This window comes from Oryctolagus cuniculus, chromosome 8, assembly GCF_051225735.1.
Source record: "Oryctolagus cuniculus isolate XC-2025 breed Fujian yellow rabbit chromosome 8, ASM5122573v1, whole genome shotgun sequence".
NCBI classification, from domain to species: Eukaryota; Metazoa; Chordata; class Mammalia; order Lagomorpha; family Leporidae; genus Oryctolagus; species Oryctolagus cuniculus.
The window spans coordinates 110,039,711-110,057,689 of record NC_142874.1 but is presented as its reverse complement, the minus strand read 5'-3'; the positions used below and the strand labels follow the sequence as shown (position 1 = coordinate 110,057,689).

Genomic DNA, 17,979 nt, shown 5'->3' with positions numbered 1-17,979 from the left:
TTAGGATCAGAGCTTTTGAAGTGGACCTTAACTCGAGTTGGATTCAAGCAGGTAGAGTGGGAAATGATAGGAGGTAAAATGGGGGCATATTTAAGGAATCAGAAGGAGGCTAGATGACTACAGCAGAGACTATATTTGAGAACATGGAAGGAGATGAGGCTGGAGAGGCAGACCATATTATGGAGAACCTTTCTTTTCCCTTTTATTTGTTGGGAACTTATTAAGTGCTAGGCATTTGCGAATGTTAGCTAATCTAAACTTCATAACAAATCTAGTAAGCCGGTATGAATGTGCCCATGTGTAAACTGAAAACTGTGGGCAAGCATTATGGCACAGCAGGTTAGGCTGTCACTTGGGACACCTTTATCCCATATTGGAGTGTTTAGGCTGGAGCTGGGCTGCAGCTTCCTATCAAGCTTCCTGCTAACACACACAATGGGAGGTAGCAGAAAATGGTTCAAGTATTGGGTCCCTGTCACCCACATGGGAGACCCAGGTGGATTTGGCCAACTGTGGCTGTTGAGGGCATTTGGGGAGTGAACCAGCAGAGGGAAGATCTCAGCCTCTCTCCCTCTTCTCCCCTCCTCTCCCCTTCCCTCGCCTCCCTTCCCTTCAGTTATCTTCTCCTCCTCCCTCGCTCTCTCCTTCCATATGCCTCCCCTTTTAAAAGAAATAAATGAATAAAACATTTTTAAATACAAACTGTAACCCAGACTATGCCTCTTGCCCTACTTGGTAAGGATTGAGTTCAGATACGAATTCAAGAAAAGAAAAAAAAAGTTTGAAATCTGCAGCAGCCATTTAAAAACAACATCACTGGGGAGGACTTGAATTAATACTGCATAGATACAAATGTGAAAGATTTGTCTGGGAAACATGCCAAATGGAGAATATATAGGGTTTGTGGCTGATCAAATGAAGGAACTGAAAAGGAAAGTGAAGGAAGATACTGGAAAAATAGCAGTCAAACAGAATGAGATGGTCAAATGATACTCCACTTTGTATGCATGATTCCACAATGAAAATAATATACAAAGAGTGCAATTTAATAAGGAAAATTTAAGCCTGACTCTATAGAAGAACATCTTTATTCAGTGGATTCAGCTTTATCATGTATTGAATCATATCTTAAGAAATAAATACATAAAAGCATACTGTAGTCTTTGTCCATAACAAAGATCAGAGTCCTGTCCCCACTACTAAGAATACTGTAATCCAAATTCCCACCAACCTTAGCAGTATAATCTATAATGACAAATAGGGAATTGTTTCTTTAAGAAATCTAACAGTCTCTTGTGTTTTTTGTTCTCTTTTTTGAGATTGATTTTATAAAATGGAATATAAAGAAAATGTACCTTTATAGCTATAATCTTGTAAATGCAGATGGGTAGGCAGGGGTATCAACAGATGATATTAATTATCTAATTGCCAGGCAAATTCAATACCACTGATATTTAAGTGCTAGAAATGTTGCACAGCTAATAGATATACGCATTTGTAAAATACATAAACCAATAAGCAATTTCAGAATTTTTGACTACATGCCCATGTACCAACCATTAGAGCAATTGAAGAATTTAACCTAAGAACAATATGCAGATATAGATGAAGAGAAGAATAATGCTTGCCTATATGGATAATGCCAATCCCTGTGCATATAAACAGAGTAGCAGCTACCAACATGTCATGATTTGCAGGATTCTTGAAAGTCACATTATTCAAATAACTCTCCTACTGGCCTGCTAACAAAGTAGCTTTTAGTATCACTTATAAATTTCTTCCTTCTGAGCTTTTATGCTTACCTTATATCTAACTAAAAACTTGCTAAAATAAATAATGTAAAGATAGTAATTGTGTTAGAAGCCCTGAAAGAAATAAGCAAGGCATTGTGACTGCATATAAGAATACCTCAGATATAACACAGGGATATCCATCTTAGTGGAAGGCTTCTGAGCTAAGATCCAAAAAATAATACAGAGGCGGCCATGTGAGGAAAGGAGAGAAATCATCCCAAGCAAACAGAAACACAAGCTTAACGATAGGAAGAATAAAAGAATCCCTTCACTACAGCAGGTTTGGGATAACTCAAGATGTTAAGAATGGAAAGATACAGGAAGACCTTTCTCTCTCTCTCACTGTCCACTCTGCCTGTCACAAAAAAAAAAAAAAAAAAAAAAAAAAAAAAAAAAAAAAAAAAGGAAACATAGGGGCCGGCGCCGTGGCTCACTTGGCTAATCCTCTGCCTGTGGCACTAGCATTCCATATGGGTGCTGAGTTCTAGTCCCAGTAGCTCCTCTTCCAGTCTAGCTCTCTGCTGTGGCCTAGGAGGTCAGTGGAGGAGGGCCTAAGTGCTTGGGCCCCTGCACCCGTGTGGGAGACCAGGAAGGAGCACCTGGCTCCTGGCTTCGGATTGGTGCAGCACCAGCCATAGCAGCCATTTGGGGAGTGAACCAATGGAAGGAAGACCTTTCTGTCTCTCTCCCACACTGTCTATAACTCTACCTGTCAAATAAAAAAAAAAGAATGGAAAGATATCATGAGAATTTATACTGGAGAATTTTCATGGTCAATCATTTTCTGCCATCTTCCTGGCTTAAGCCTCAACATGCAGCCACACTTTAAGCCAGAACGCCCTCCAGCCAGTTAATCTCTATTAAAAAAAATCTCACTAAAAGTTACTCTCTAACTGTTGACACTAGTGCATTATTTTAGGCTGCAAACCTTACCAGGTCTCCGAGTGTGCCCCAACACGTTAGGCTCTGCTCTGAATTTCTCATGGTCAACTCAGCATCACCACCACCCTTTTCTAAAATTGTGTCTCCTGTACAGATGGAAAGCTAGAAAACACACTTCCCAGAATCCTCTTTCCTCCATATTCCCAATCAGACCTGTCATTCACTGACACTTAAGAAAGGAGGGTCTGCTCTTCTCCAGTAGCAAGCTCAGCCCAGATGATATGAGATTTGCAGTCAGGTCCCTGGTAAAATCTTGAGATGTGCTTATGTCTTACTTCAAGAATGGTCATGGAGCCCACGCTGTGGCACAACAGGTAAAGCCGTTGCCTGCAATGCCAGAATTCCCATATGGATGCCAGCTTTGTCCTGGATGCTCTACTTCTGATCCAGCTCCCTGCTAGTGGCATGGGGAAAGTAGTGAAAGATGCCCCAAGTGTCTGGGCTCCTACAACCAGTGTGGGAGACCCAGATGAAGTTGCTGGCTCCTGGCTTCAGCCTGGCCCAGACCCAGCTGTTGCAGCTTCTGGGGAGTGCATCAGCAAATGAAAGAGTCTCTCTCTCTCTCCCTCTCTCTCCCTCCCACTGTGCAACTGACTTTCAAATTATTCATGGCAGCCTCTCTGACTTTGGTCCCGCAGCTTTTCCTTTTTTTTTTTTTCTTTTTTGGACAGGCAGAGTGGACAGTGTGAGAGAGAGACAGAGAGAAAGGTCTTCCTTTGCCTTTGGTTCACCCTCCAATGGCCACTGCGGCCAGCACACCGCGCTGATCCGAAGGCAGGAGCCAGGTGCTTCTCCTGGTTTCCCACGGGGTGCAGGGCCCAAGCACTTGGGCCATCCTCCACTGCACTCCCGGGCCACAGCAGAGAGCTGGCCTGGAATAGGGGCAACTGGGACAGAATCCGGCGCCCCAACTGGGACTAGAACCCGGTGTGCCGGCGCCGCAGGCGGAGAATTAGCCTATTGAGCCGCGGCGCCGGCCGGTCCTGCAGCTTTTCCAACAGTTGTACAAGCCTCAAGTTCCTTTTCCTAAAAACCCAAACTTAAATTAAAACCCTTTTAATTTTGCATTTGGGTCAGGAAAACAAAACCTCAAAATACAGGATCAAGAACTGATCCTATGAACTAATTAGAACTGAAGGCAATAAACAGTTCATTGCCAATAAAAATAAAGTAATGATAGTTCATGTCATGCATCTTTAAAATATAAAATGTTACTGCCTGAAATACAGTGCTTTAAAATGTCAGTTTTGTAAAAACAGATATATTGATTTGGATACTCTGAATTAAAATGTTGGATTACTTCAAGAATGGTCATGGAGCCCACGCTGTGGCACAGCAGGTAAAGCCGTTGCCTGCAACGCCAGAATTCCCATATGGATGCCAGCTTTGTCCTGGATGCTCTACTTCTGATCCAGCTCCCTGCTAGTGGCATGGGGAAAGTAGTGAAAGATGTTTGGTAGTGAAAGATATTGGTTTGGATACTCTGAATTAAAATGTTGGATTCAATGCATTAGCTTGAATGGGTACAAAGTGTTTCTACTAGTTCACATAGATTACCAAAGCATGGTTTTGACAATGACCTATATTGGATGAAATTAAAATGTGATAATTTCATTGATAAATGAAATTTAAACAGAAGAACACACAGCTGCAGTAAAATTAACCTTTTCTTCTCAGATTTAACTCTGTTGACCGCTATGGTATTGTATTCTCCTGACTGTTTATTCCCAGTATTTCTTGATTATTTCTCTTCCTCCACCAAGCCATATTACATGGGGATTCTACAGGGTCTATTCTTGGCTCTCTTCCTCCACCATTCTGTACTCTCTCTGGACATTATCCATCCCACAATCTTCTTTATAAACCATTTTCTATGGGTTTCTAATCAGTGTCTGTGCCTCATATCTTCCTTCTGAGCTCCAAGCACATACTATTAAACTTACCTATCTCAGTGGCATATAAATTTGTTCATAGTAGGAATTGTTTATACTCTTAAAATTATTGAGAATTCTAGATGTATTGTTTTTACAGGTTATATCTATAGAATTTCGTATTAGAAAAACAATGATTTTTAAAATATTTAGCATTTTAAATAGCTATTTTATTAACTACTGAAATATTGATTCATCAGAAAATAATAATGAACTTATTCTGTGCTACAATGCACACTTTTAATAACTATATTTTGTAGACTAAAAGTACTGAGTAGAATGATTTTAGTTTTTGCAAATGTTTCTGATACCTAGTTTAATGGAAGACAGATGGATTCTCATATCTGCTAGGTTTCTTGTGATAGGTTTTTTGGTTGAATTACACATCAAAAAAATCAGCCTCACACAGATAAGTAGTTGGAAAATAGAGTAATATTTGAACAGCCTTTTCAGATATTTGTGAATATCCTTCTTTAATACAACATCGAAATTCAACAATTGGTAGGTTGTTAAAGGTAATTTCAAATGTGCAATTTTAAATCAGACCCCATCTTTTCACAATCTTTCAATTAAAATCCACTGGTCTCAGAATGAAGAAAATTGAATAGTTATTCTCAACTTAACAATGAAAAAATCAGTTGAACTACAAACTAATAATTTTTGTTCCTATTAGATAGCTAAGCTCACAAGCCAACCAAATAAACTGAATTCCAAATAAAGACTAGTCTTGCTGAGACAGAACTTACAACATGTTTTACCTGTGGCATAATATGGGATAAAGAAGTGGCCACTAAAAACATGGGTAAGAAATCAAGTATTGCACCATTAAAGGCCATTGCGGAACTACCAAGTCAGTCTGGAATAGCTGGGGAATTTTACTTACTTGCAAGTGCTTTTCCTTGCTTCCTCTGGGTATTCAAAAGAAAGAAAGGACAAAGTATAAGACCAGAAAGAACCAGCCTCAACGTTGTAGGGCTAAAGGGTAGGGTCAGACGCTGTTAGTAAATAAAATATGAATTCCTCCCAGCTTCCTTTGTCCCTGCCTTTCTAAGATATGAAAGCCTTCAACTTCTGGGAATGGAACTGCAATTTCTGTATCTCTCAAACAGTCAGTGATCCTTTGCATCTAGAAGAAAGCTATAAGGAAAGCCCTCTGCACTGTGAAAGGACAGGAAATAATTCTAGTTCTAGTTATATCTATGGATACCAAGTTGAGGCTTCCTGCTGGGGTTGGGGGAAGAAACTCCTGCCCAGTACAAACCACAGCTCCAAGACTGGGGTTAGCTTTCAGAGACAGAAGAAGGAATGCTGAGAGAGCCCTACTTCTAACATCCAGGTATGCAAGCTCTGTGTAAGATTGAAGCTGGATTCAGACAACAGAAAACTCATCATCACCACTACAAGTCTTATATTGTGTTACCAACAAGAGCAAGAAAAGAACCCTTTTGTGGTACAGGCACTCAGGGACATGTGAAAATGGAAGGTGGAAAACAAACACTCAGACAAATTCATTGGCACCCTAGCCCACACACAAGGACGAAAGCAAAAGCAGCCCATTAAAAGAGAAATGTAAGGCTTGTAGTGCTCTGAGGATGACAATAGTAATGACAAACAGCAAACCCAGATCAACTCCTGACTAAATTGTTTCATGCCCTCACATTAAGAGTTCTGTGGGAAAATGACAGCATATTTTCAAGCACAAATACTGTTTATCTCATTCTCATTCTCTCTATTGTTCTACATATAGTGTTCAGCATTTATTTAGAAATTTAATTTTAAAATTCACAAGACATAAAAACACATGGGAGAAAACATTTTTAAGAGATAAAGAGTAATGTCAGCAGTATGGTGGATAAGAATCTCCAGACTTTCTTTTCTCCCATGAAAGCACTGACTCAACAATATATGAACCAATTCCCTTGTGAGAAATTCAGAAACAAGAGGTTCCTGTACCTCAGGTAAGCATGAAGCCACAATGCATGGCATCCTCTCAACATAGTTCTGATTTAGGCAGGCGGATAGGATCAACTTGATTAGATTTGTAAGCCAGAGACCACGCCTTCATCCTGCCCCCTTTCTCGAGCTCAGGTCCCTAACTGATCTCACGGGTGAGCCTACCTGTCAATCAGACTATGTAACCACTCCCTTTTGGAAGTGAATAAAAGGCCTGGAGCACAGTGGGCCCCTCCCTTGTTATACCCCTCAGCCCTTCAGGCTCAGCCAAAAGGCTGCCTCTCTGCCTCTGCCTTGCTTCCTGCACTAAGCTAGCTGTGGCTGCTGCTAATCACACACCTTGCTCCATGTACCTCCTGGCCTGCTTTCTGCCTACTATGGACCTAACTTGTGCTTCCAGATTTCTGTCTGCCCTAAATAAAGCCCTCAGTGTCTTGTACATTTCTTTCACTGGATAAACATTAAAAAAAAAAAAATACTTACCATGCCACCTGGTTTATTTTAAGCTGATATTCAGGGTTCTTCTCTGAATAGACAGCAAGAACCCACCAAAATGATTAATATTTAAAATTAGTAATAAGGCCTGCTGATATGAGTTCTTCCAGCCCAGCACCATGTGATCAGGAAGTAATTCCTAGCTCCCAGTTTCTCCCTGGAGAAAGAAAGAGAAACCTAGACTGTGCATCCAGCATTCTGACTTCTCAAAGCCCAGGGGACTAGCTTCTGTTCTACTGGTCATGGAACACTGACAGGATCCAGCATACCGCAGAAGCCCGAGAACAAAGGAGAGCTACATAACTTGTTGCCTCTCCAGAAGTACTACAGTATAGCAGACAGAGGCCAATACAGCTATGTGGGCTTTCCTTGAGGGGAGAAAGAACAGAGTAGAACACGTGTCCAATATTGCAGGTTTACGTGTTTCAGTCAAGACACTGGATTCTTTCACATTTGTTTTGAAGCAGGGAAGGAAGTCAATATACTCTAGATGCCTGCGTTTCAAAAACTAAAAAGAGCTAAGTGGCATGTTGTTGCTTCAAAGGGCACATGGAGCCACAGATACCAGAGACAGCAAAATATTATGGGCTCCTAAAAAGAAGAAATGCAAATTCTCCTAATTAGGAATCCATACATACAACTCCAAGGAAGACATATCCATAGAAGAGGTTTGAGAAAGCCAAGAATTTTTAGCAAAGGTGATTGCTAAAGGTCTTTTGCTACATGAAGCATTCGCTAAAGACTGAAGATGTGGCTTTTTTTTTTCCAAATATGTGGATGCCAATGCAAAGTTACAGGGAAAACAAAGAAACAAGAGAAATAACCTAAATCAAAGAAATGCAATAATTCTCTACAAACATATCCTAAAGAAAGAAGATATGAAAATTATCTGATGAGGTATTAAAAGTAACTTATAAAGATTCTCAATGAGCTCAGAAGACTATGTATGAACAAACAGAATTTTAATGAAGAGAGATAAAATGTTCAGAAAGAAGCAAACAAATTTGGAGCTGAATAATACAATAACTGAAATGAAAATTTACTATCAGGATTCAATAGACACAAATAAAAAAAAGTTACTCTATGTTTATGAATTTGAAAACTTAATATTGTAAAAATGTCCATAATTACCAGGTAATCTATAGATTCAATGCAATGCCTATCAAAATTTCAATAGCATTCATTACACAAATAGAAAAAAAAATCCTAAAATTCATTTGGAACCACAAGGACCACTAATAGCCAAAACAATCTTGAGGAGAATAAAATTGGAGGCATCACATTTCCTGATTTCACAATAGATTACTAAGATATCAAAAACATATACAAAGCAATAAAAACAATATGGTACTGACATAAAGACAGACATACAGACCAATGAAACAATACAAAGCCGAGAAATAAATCCATGCATATGTAGTCAACTATCTTTGACAGAGTACCAACAATAAACAATGAGAAAAAGATAGCATCTTCAAAAAATGTGTTGATAAGATTGAGTCCACACATGCAAGAGAATGAAATTGGTATCTAGTATCACATACAAAAATCAACTGAAAGGAGATAAGACCCACAACTGTAAAACTCCTAGAAAAAGAGGGAGACAAAGCTTTAATGCATTGATCTTGGCTACCATTGCTTAGATATCTACCGAAAGCACATAAAAAGGCAAAAATAGACAAGTGGAAAACTGTTATGTGGCAAAAGAAACCAATACCAGAGGGAAAAGGCAACCTGGAAACCGAAAAGAAACATTTGCAAATCATATATTACTATGAAAATTATTTTGGCCTCACATACCCCTTTGAAATGCTCTTGGGGATCTGAAGCCTTGACAGACCATACTTTGATAATCATTTATCTAGCTCCATTTTCCACAGCATGTCAAGCTGAATTTGTACATGGCCTTACTGAAAATCCTTCCCTAAAATATGGTCATCCTCTTATATTTCTTACTTTAAATGAGGACACTAGAATCCAGTTAGTTTCCAAAGTTTAGAATAACACCAGAATTATTAGAAATAATGCTAGAAAATATTCTATTTTTTCCTGCTACTCTAATACCTATATTCATCAATCTAAGTGAAAACAGATTTTTAGATATTTTATCTGCCACCCTATCCCAACTTCTCAATTTTTTTGTCACAATGAAATTCCCTATAATCTTCCATCCATAACATTACTATATTCTACTAAAAAAAAAAAAAAACATTTTTAGTCTCACACAAGTCTTTCCCAACACTGCTTTCAGAGTGATCTTTCTAAAATTCAAATCATCTCTCCCCAGCACTAGGCTTGAAAAATATTATAAAATTTTATATACAATCTTCCCTGACTGATGTCTGTCTACTTTTGTGGGTTAGTTAGTATCATACTCCAAATACAAGATGTCTCACATTTTCCCCCTTAGATCTTTGAACCTTCCTACTGTCCTTGAGATTCAGCCTATGAATATCCTCACCATGCAAAGTGGATTATCTGCTCTAGAAGATTTGAAGAAGGGGAATGTTTTAGTCTATTTTCCATGGCTATAACAGAATGTCTGAGATAGGTGACTTATAAATAACAAAGTTTGGAAGGACGGGAAGTCCAAGGACACAGCACCGGAACCTGCTTGGCTTCTGTCATGCTGTACATGACTCCTGCCACCAAATGAAAGGGCAAATGGTCATGTACACAAGAGGCAGAACACAAGGGGTAACCCTGTTTTATAACAACCTACTCTTGAGAGAAGGAGAGCTCTCCTATTCCCTCTAAAATTAATCCAGACCTAGAATAATTAATGGAGATCCACAAGAGAAGCATTACTCTTACTTAATAACCTAATCAGATCTTAAAGGCACCACCTCCCAATACCACCACTATGGTAATCAAATCACAGGAAGAGTTGTAAGAGGAGTAAATTATTTTTGTCGCTCCCTCTCTTCGTGGAGGAACGACACCAAGCCCTGCCTAGGCTTCATATCTGAGTCACGGCACCATTATGTCGCTCCCCCTCTTCGTGGAGGAACGACACAGGACCCTGCGCTGTTCTTTCATCTGCTCGGCCCTCCCCGGGTTTGCTGCTGGTTCTTCCCGGGTTGGCTACCATCCCTTCCACCTCCGTGGAAGGGCAGTTCCCCCTGGCCACATTCCCCACTTCCGCAGAGGAGCGGCACACCGCCGGCCGGCTTTCTGGGGGCTGCACAGGTGTTCCCCTTAGATGTTCCCCTTAGATGTTCCTGGTGCATGCCGTCTCTCTCCTCCTTTATAGTCCTCCTCTGCCAATCCCAACTCGGCTGCCCACACGCCGAGTACGCTGCTCTCCTCCAATCAGGAGCAAGTCCTACAGTTTATTGGTTGAACTGGAGGCAGCTGTGCAGAAGCTGTTTACTTCTCTCCCAGCGCCGTATTGTGGGAGAGCAGATGCATAGAATAAGTCTTAATTCCAGTAACTCAGTCTAGTCCGGTTTGCTCCCCACAGATCCCCCTTTCTTTTTATTTTTGGCGTTGATACGCGCCTGTCTTCGGTGTCCCGCAGCACACACTCTGCTCTACTTGCTAGAGTTGCCACAGGTTCTTACACATCCTATCAATCAGGCAAACCGAATCCGGGTCCTCTCTTCGCCATGTTGTGAGGAGGTTTTTAGGCGCTGATGCGTGCCTGTGTTCGGTGCCCCGCAGCGCATGCTCTGCTCTGCCTGCAGGGGACTTACAAGACCTATCAGGCAAACCGAATCCAAGCCTTCTCATTGCCATATTGTGGGGGAGACTTATTAGTGTTGGTTCGTGCCTATCTTCGGTGACCTGCAGCTCATACTCTGGTCGAGCTGCTTGCTGGTACTTACCGCCTTAATCAGGCAGACCGAATCCAAGCCTCCTAATTGCTGTATTGTGGGGAGGCCTTTCTGATGTTAATTCGTGCCTGTCTTCGGTGACCTGCGGCGCATAAGCTGCTAGCCGCCCGCAGGTGCTCATCGCCTCACTTAATCAGGCAGACCGAATCCAAGCTTTCTCATTGCCATGTTGAGGGGAGGCCTTTCTATTTCTCTATTTCTCTATCTCCGGGCATTCCTATTTCCCCCATTTTACTTCTATCTTCCAGCATTCCTATTTCTCTCATTTTACTTCTAAACTTCTGTTTCTCTTATCCCCACGGCCTCCCGGTGCCCGCCCCAAGGCTGCTTCTCGGCGGCTTCCCGGCTGAGCCGCTTCAGCCCGCACCTCTCTCATCTGCGCGGCTTCCCGGCTTTGCGCGGCTTGGCTTCGCGCACTCCGCGGTCTCCACGCCCTTCGCGTCTGCACCACGGCCTCGCGCCAGCCCCGTTCCCTATCTATTCACGCCCCGTGCTCTCTCTGCACGCGGCGGCTTCCGCGAGTAACACAGCGTAGCTTACGTGTCCGCCACTAGCATTCAATCTAAGTTCCCCGGGCTAGCCTGGCGAATTCAACCCAGCGTACGTCTCCGCCCCACGGTTTGGCTTCCCGTCCTTTGCTCCCCGGGCTAATCAGACGGATCCCAACCAGGCTCACGTTTCAGCTTCTGGTTTCAACTTTTCGCCCCCTATTCCCGGGCTAACTTGAGAATCCCAAAGTGGCTTTCGTTTCCGCCCTGGCCTGCCCCCCGCGGCTTCAATTTCCCTAACATTTTTCTCTACCCGGTATGTTTCCCCAAGCTTTCCTCCAACAATATTCTTCCCTCATTTCTCCTGGCCTCTCCCCACAGTCCGCATCTGAGTCTGTTTGTTCTAGCTTTCACTTTCGCTTTCGACCTTAGAGATTTCTCCCAGCTTCCCCCCGTAGTCCGTAGTCCGTATCTGAGTCTATGCCTAGGCTTTCAATAGCTTCTTCCGGCACCTTTTTCGTCCGGCTTTTCCCTAGGCTGTTTGCTAGTCTCTCTCTCCGATATTTTCCCAGTTCTTCCCGTTTCTTCCCTCCTAAGTTTCCTATCCGTCCTGGGTTTCCTATCCGAGCTAGGTTTCCTATCCGAGTCACGGCACCATTATGTCGCTCCCCCTCTTCGTGGAGGAACGACACAGGACCCTGCGCTGTTCTTTCATCTGCTCGGCCCTCCCCGGGTTTGCTGCTGGTTCTTCCCGGGTTGGCTACCATCCCTTCCACCTCCGTGGAAGGGCAGTTCCCCCTGGCCACATTCCCCACTTCCACAGGGGAGCGGCACACCGCCGGCCGGCTTTCTGGGGGCTGCACAGGTGTTCCCCTTAGATGTTCCCCTTAGATGTTCCCCTTAGATGTTCCTGGTGCATGCCGTCTCTCTCCTCCTTTATAGTCCTCCTCTGCCAATCCCAACTCGGCTGCCCACACGCCGAGTACGCTGCTCTCCTCCAATCAGGAGCAAGTCCTACAGTTTATTGGTTGAACTGGAGGCAGCTGTGCAGAAGCTGTTTACTTCTCTCCCAGCGCCATATTGCGGGAGAGCAGATGCATAGAATAAGTCTTAATTCCAGTAACTCAGTCTAGTCCGGTTTGCTCCCCACAATTTTCAAGTCACAGTGGAGAGGAAGTCAATCATGACGACAAATGGGGGCAAGAGCCTTTCCAAAAGAACATGAGCAAAGGGAAGAACATCTACAACGACACAATGTACTCCCCAAAATGCACAAATTGGAAATTAGTGATAAAGACATGATTACCCTGTAACCATGTGATTGCATGTAGTTGTAATATCTCATGTAATAGTTTTTAACAAAATTTTATGTAATTCTTTGTAATAAGACTCACTACAATAGAGGACTACTCAATAAGAGTACCTCAATTTTATTTGTAAAAAATGATTAATTATTAAAATGTTGGACATCAAGACAAAAAGATTTGTTACCAACACACACTCTTAAAAAATAAGATTTGTGTATACTTTAAATGAGGTTTTAAGAACTTTCCCCATCTTGATGAGAATTAAAGCATATAAACTCTTAAAGTGAGAGTGAAGCAAAAGGAAACCTCAGTGCAGTTCATCAGAAAATGAAAAGCATCTTGCTGTACTGGAAAGGGACTTTTTAAAAATTTATTTATTTACTTTAAAGTCAGAGTTACACAGAGAGGAGAAGGAGAGGAAGAGACAGAGAGACAGAGAGAGTCTTCCATCCACTGGTTCACTCCTCAGGTGGCCGCAATGGCCAGAGCTGCGCCGATCTGAAGCCAGGAGCCGGGAGCTTCTTCTGGGTCTCCCACGTGAGTGCAGGGACCCAAGGACTTGGACCATCTTCTGCTGCTTTCCCAGGCCATAGCAGAGAACTGGATTGGAAGAGGAGCAGCCAGGACTAGAACCAGAATCCATATGGATGCCAGCACTGCAGGTGGCAGCTTTACCCACTATGCCACAGCACCAGCCCCAGGGACATCTTTTTAAAAACTGCCAAAATGTCCTTATTACTCGCTGTTGCCTTCTTTCTTAAGGTCAGTGAGATCTGTGAACATTTCTATAAGCAAATTCTGCAGCTCATTTGTCAACAGTTAATGAATATGTCAAAGAAACTGATTGTCAGTTAACTTTTATACACAATATTAGCCATATCAGCTAGGCATTTAACTTTGTCATGAATAGGGTGTCTCCTTCAGAGAAATCCCATATTTTAGGATACTATCCTTCATACTGTTAATAAGAAATATTTATCAATCCACACTTCTACATATACCCAAAATAGTAACAATTATGGCTCATAATTCTGGCCCCAAGATGCTATCTTATCTTGAAATACATAAACAATTGGAATGAAAAAAGATATTCTTTTATTGTTGCCTTAATTAAACATTCCATATTCTTTTCCATTGCCTATCGTAATGACTGAAGTTTTTCTCAAACTGAGTTCTATGAAACATGGGTTTCCTTCCATGGCTCAAAAATGTTCTGTAAGGAAGGATTCCACGGTTCAGTACATATGGGTTAACCCATGTTAAACAAAGTAAAACGGTTTTTTTACTACAGTAGGGTTTTTTTGTTTTTTTGTTTTACTCTTTCACTCATATGTGTTACTACTTACTGCAAACGCCTGAGGAGACAGCCAACACTGCGCAGTTATTTGTTCATAGCTGTTTTCTGGGAGAAGGACACTGGTTTTCAGAAGTACCAACTACTTAACACTATACTCAAAGATGCTTTACGTTAAAATTGGGTCTTGGTTTACCTTTTCTGCCTTATCTCCCACAAGCATCCCCAGCACAACTAGAATCAGGTCTCACTAAACTATGAACCATTTTCTAAGCACATTTCCCAGTTTCTTACATCCATACTGCACCATTATAGCTATTATGCCAATCAAACCATACTTAAACTAGCCAGGTCACAGTCATCACCACTGAAACCCACTCAAGCTGCATACATGCTTAGTCCGCGTGCTGTGTGAGCATTCTTGGGCAGCAGCATGCACCCAGATGAGATGAGCTTATTCTTTCTGCCAACTGGGGGCCTCCTATGGGCAAGGGCTGTGTTTAATACATTTTACATTCATTTTAGAATCTGTATTATGCAGCAGAATAAGCTTTCAATTTGCTATTTTATAAATTAGTTGAAATTTACTTTTAAAAAACTCATTCTATTTCTGGGAAAATTGGTATTATACATGGTATTGATTCCTTAAAACATTGGATGAACTATAAATTCTTCATTACCTAATTATGCTGAATGACAGTTAACTGACACAGCACATTCAGAAAAGATTTTTCTAGTACTTCACTTGAAAGCAATTCAGTTGAAAGGAAGACACAATCGAACCAAATGCTACCCATTTGTAAACCCATTCAGATAAACTGAATGTGGACATGACTAACTTGACAATTACTACTCAGTTCATCTGTAGACAATGACAACCTCTTCTGATCACAGTCCAGAGGAAATGCAGAAGAAAGGGACTCTATAATCCTACAAAATGGCATCATTTGAAAGACAAAGTATCTGCACTATTTTTTGTGATTTATTTTTTAAAAAATCACCTTTTTAGAAAAAGAAACTGGCAATACACAAGTGCTACACATTCTAATTATGTCCTCCTTCTCACCTTTCAAAAAATTTAAGAAAACTTTTCCTTTATAACTCTATGAATCATAACATTTAAGATGGCTAAGGCAGTGAACATTACTCTTCCACCTGCAAATTTCCTCCTCTCAAATCTATCTTTGCTTCTGATTTTTTTAAATCATTATTTTCTGAGTTAAGGCACAAAACAAGCACATGGAGATAAGAACTTTAAAGGTAGTGGATCAAGCAGGGCATTTTTAAATTTTCTTTATCTGTATTATTTGAAAGAAAGAGAGATGGAAAACCAGATACAGAAAGACATCTAGTATCTACTAGTTCACTCCCCAAATGCTTACAACAGCCTAGATTGGACCAGGCTGAAGCCAGGAGCCAAGAATTCAATCCAGATTTCCCACATCAGTGGCAGGGATCCAACTGCCTCCCACCGTGTGCATTAGCAAGAAGCTAGAATCAGAAGCATAGCTAGTGGGCCAGTGCTCTACATAGCAGGTAAAGCCACCACCAGCAGTGCTGGCATCCTATCCAGCTGTTCCACTCTGGATCCAGCTCCCTGCTAATGTGCCTAGAAAAGCAGCAGAAGATGGCCCCTGTCCTTGGGCCCCTGCACCCACACGGGAGACCTGGAAAAAGATCCTGACTCCTGGTTTCAGATTGGTCCAGCTCCAGCTGTTGTGGCCATTTGGAGAATGAACCAGCAGATGGGAGATGAGAGAGCTAGAGAGCACTCTCTCTCTTTCTCTCTCTCTCTCTCTCCCTCCCTTCCTCCCTCTCCATAATACTGCCTTTCAAATAAATAAATCTTTATAAAAAAAGAAGCAGCAACAGCAACAGAGCTGGGACTCAAAACCAAGTGTTCCAGTATTTGATGTGGATATCCTAAGTGTGTCTTATCTGTTGCACTAAAGGAGAAGAAACTTTTCATTCACATTTGTAAGTCCATATGCAAAGCAAGCCCCCAAAACATGAAGGTAAAAGACTTCTTCAGCACCTGCTCCCCTGCCCATCCCAGGCTCTTCCTTTTACCTTCCTGTACTTTCCAACCTGAAACTCTTTCAGACAGAGCAGAGCAGTGCAGCTCTCCATACCAAGAAGAGGCTTGATGTTGAGTATCAGACCTCAAAGTCTACAGCTAACTAAGTATTCCATCTACTAATTGTACATGTATGAACATTTATGTTCATCTTATGAACTGAATTTTGTTGAGAGAGAAGAGGAAGTGAATACACCAATAAGTACTAAAGATAGAAAGTGAGGTATTGACTAATTTGGTACCAAAGCTTCAGAGACAGACGAAAGTTGCTTCTTTAGAAAAACAGAAACTAGGTCGACGCCGCGGCTCAATAGGCTAATCCTCCACCTGCAGTGCCAGCACACCAGGTTCTAGTCCCGGTCAGGGCGCCGGATTCTTTCCTGGTTGCCCCTCTTCCAGGCCAGCTCTCTGCTGTGGCCCAGGAAGGCAGTGGAGGATGGCCCAAGTGCTTGGGCCCTGCACCTGCATGGGAGACCAGGAGAAGCACCTGCATGGGAGACCAGGAGAAGCACCTGGCTCCTGGCTTCAGATCAGCACAGTGCGCCGGCAGCAGTGCGCCGGCCACAGTGGCCATTGGAGGGTGAACCAACGGCAAAAGGAAGACCTTTCTCTCTGTCTCTCTCTCTCACTGTCCACTCTGCCTGTCGAAAAAAAAAAAAGAAAGAAAGAAAAGAAAAACAGAAACTAAAGAAAGAAATCAGCTTTTGGATTAGTTGTTTTTCTTGCTAACTGGCTCCTGAAGGGAGTTGCAAAGAAAGGCAAAAAATGAAGAGAAGAAAGTAGAGATAATAATTGGAGAAAGGCTGAGATGGGTAGAAGTTCTTCGTGATGACAAATCAAAGGGTAGATACTTTGAAAATAGTAAAATACATGCTGACAGTTGAAATTACTTGTGTGGCAAGTCTTTGGCACAGTGGTTAAGATGCTGCTTGGGATGACTGCATTCTCTATTGGAGTGCCTTGGTTCACGCCCCACCTTGACTTCTGATTTCAGCTTCCTCCCACCTTGTACCCTGGGAGGCTCAGGTGGTTGGGTTGCTGCCACCCATGTAGGAGACAGACAGTTCTGGGATCATGGCTGAGGCCTGACCCAACCTTGGCTACTGCAAGCAATTAGGGAGTGAAACAAATGGAAAATCTCTGTCCATCTCTGTTTACCTATCTCTTAAATAAACAAACAAAAATTAAAGTTATTTGTATCATAGTAATATAAAGTCCTTCTCTGATTCTCCTATGAACTCCTCAGTAAATTATATTTACTAATCAATATTTGGTGGAGTGTATTTGTATAAAACTAGAGATGTGAATTTTGTGTCTGGGTCAACATGACATCATGTTATAGGATCTTGGGAGAAAATAAGACGTTGCAATATAAGACCTCGGAAAATCAGCATCAGTGTAAGTAAGGGAATTATGTGTATTTTCACAAGCCATGATCTTAGCTACATTTGGACCTGGGTATACCAACTTGGCCTTGAACTCCATCATAATCACTTATTAGCTATGTGACCTTGGGTAAGCTGATGTCTCCATTTTCCTATCTGTAATATAAACACAATGACATTACTCCCGTTGTGCACCTAATACTTGGTAACACCCATTAACTTTAGTTATATGAACACTAAATTGCTTAGCAAATGTATTTGATACAACTAGGGCTCTTAAGGAGCTAATGCTACAACATGAAAAACACAATCGCTTTATTTAAAAAAAAATTGTTTCTTTAACAAACTATTTCAGAATAGCTTTTTTAATTTATAAAACAGAATTTGGGAAGTAGTACAGAGTCCCAGATATCCCATACTTCTCTCTTCCTATTACTGACATCTTACATTAGCCTGATATATTTGTCACAATTAATGA

The 17,979-nt window shown here is 41.7% G+C and overlaps 1 protein-coding gene across 1 annotated transcript in view; it reads right to left on the bottom strand.

Moving 5' to 3' along the window:
- The window catches only part of ARHGAP24 (Rho GTPase activating protein 24), an 867,261-nt gene that overhangs the window by 764,827 nt on the left and 84,455 nt on the right, over positions 1 to 17,979 (bottom strand). The gene's annotated exons all lie outside the window — the stretch shown is intronic.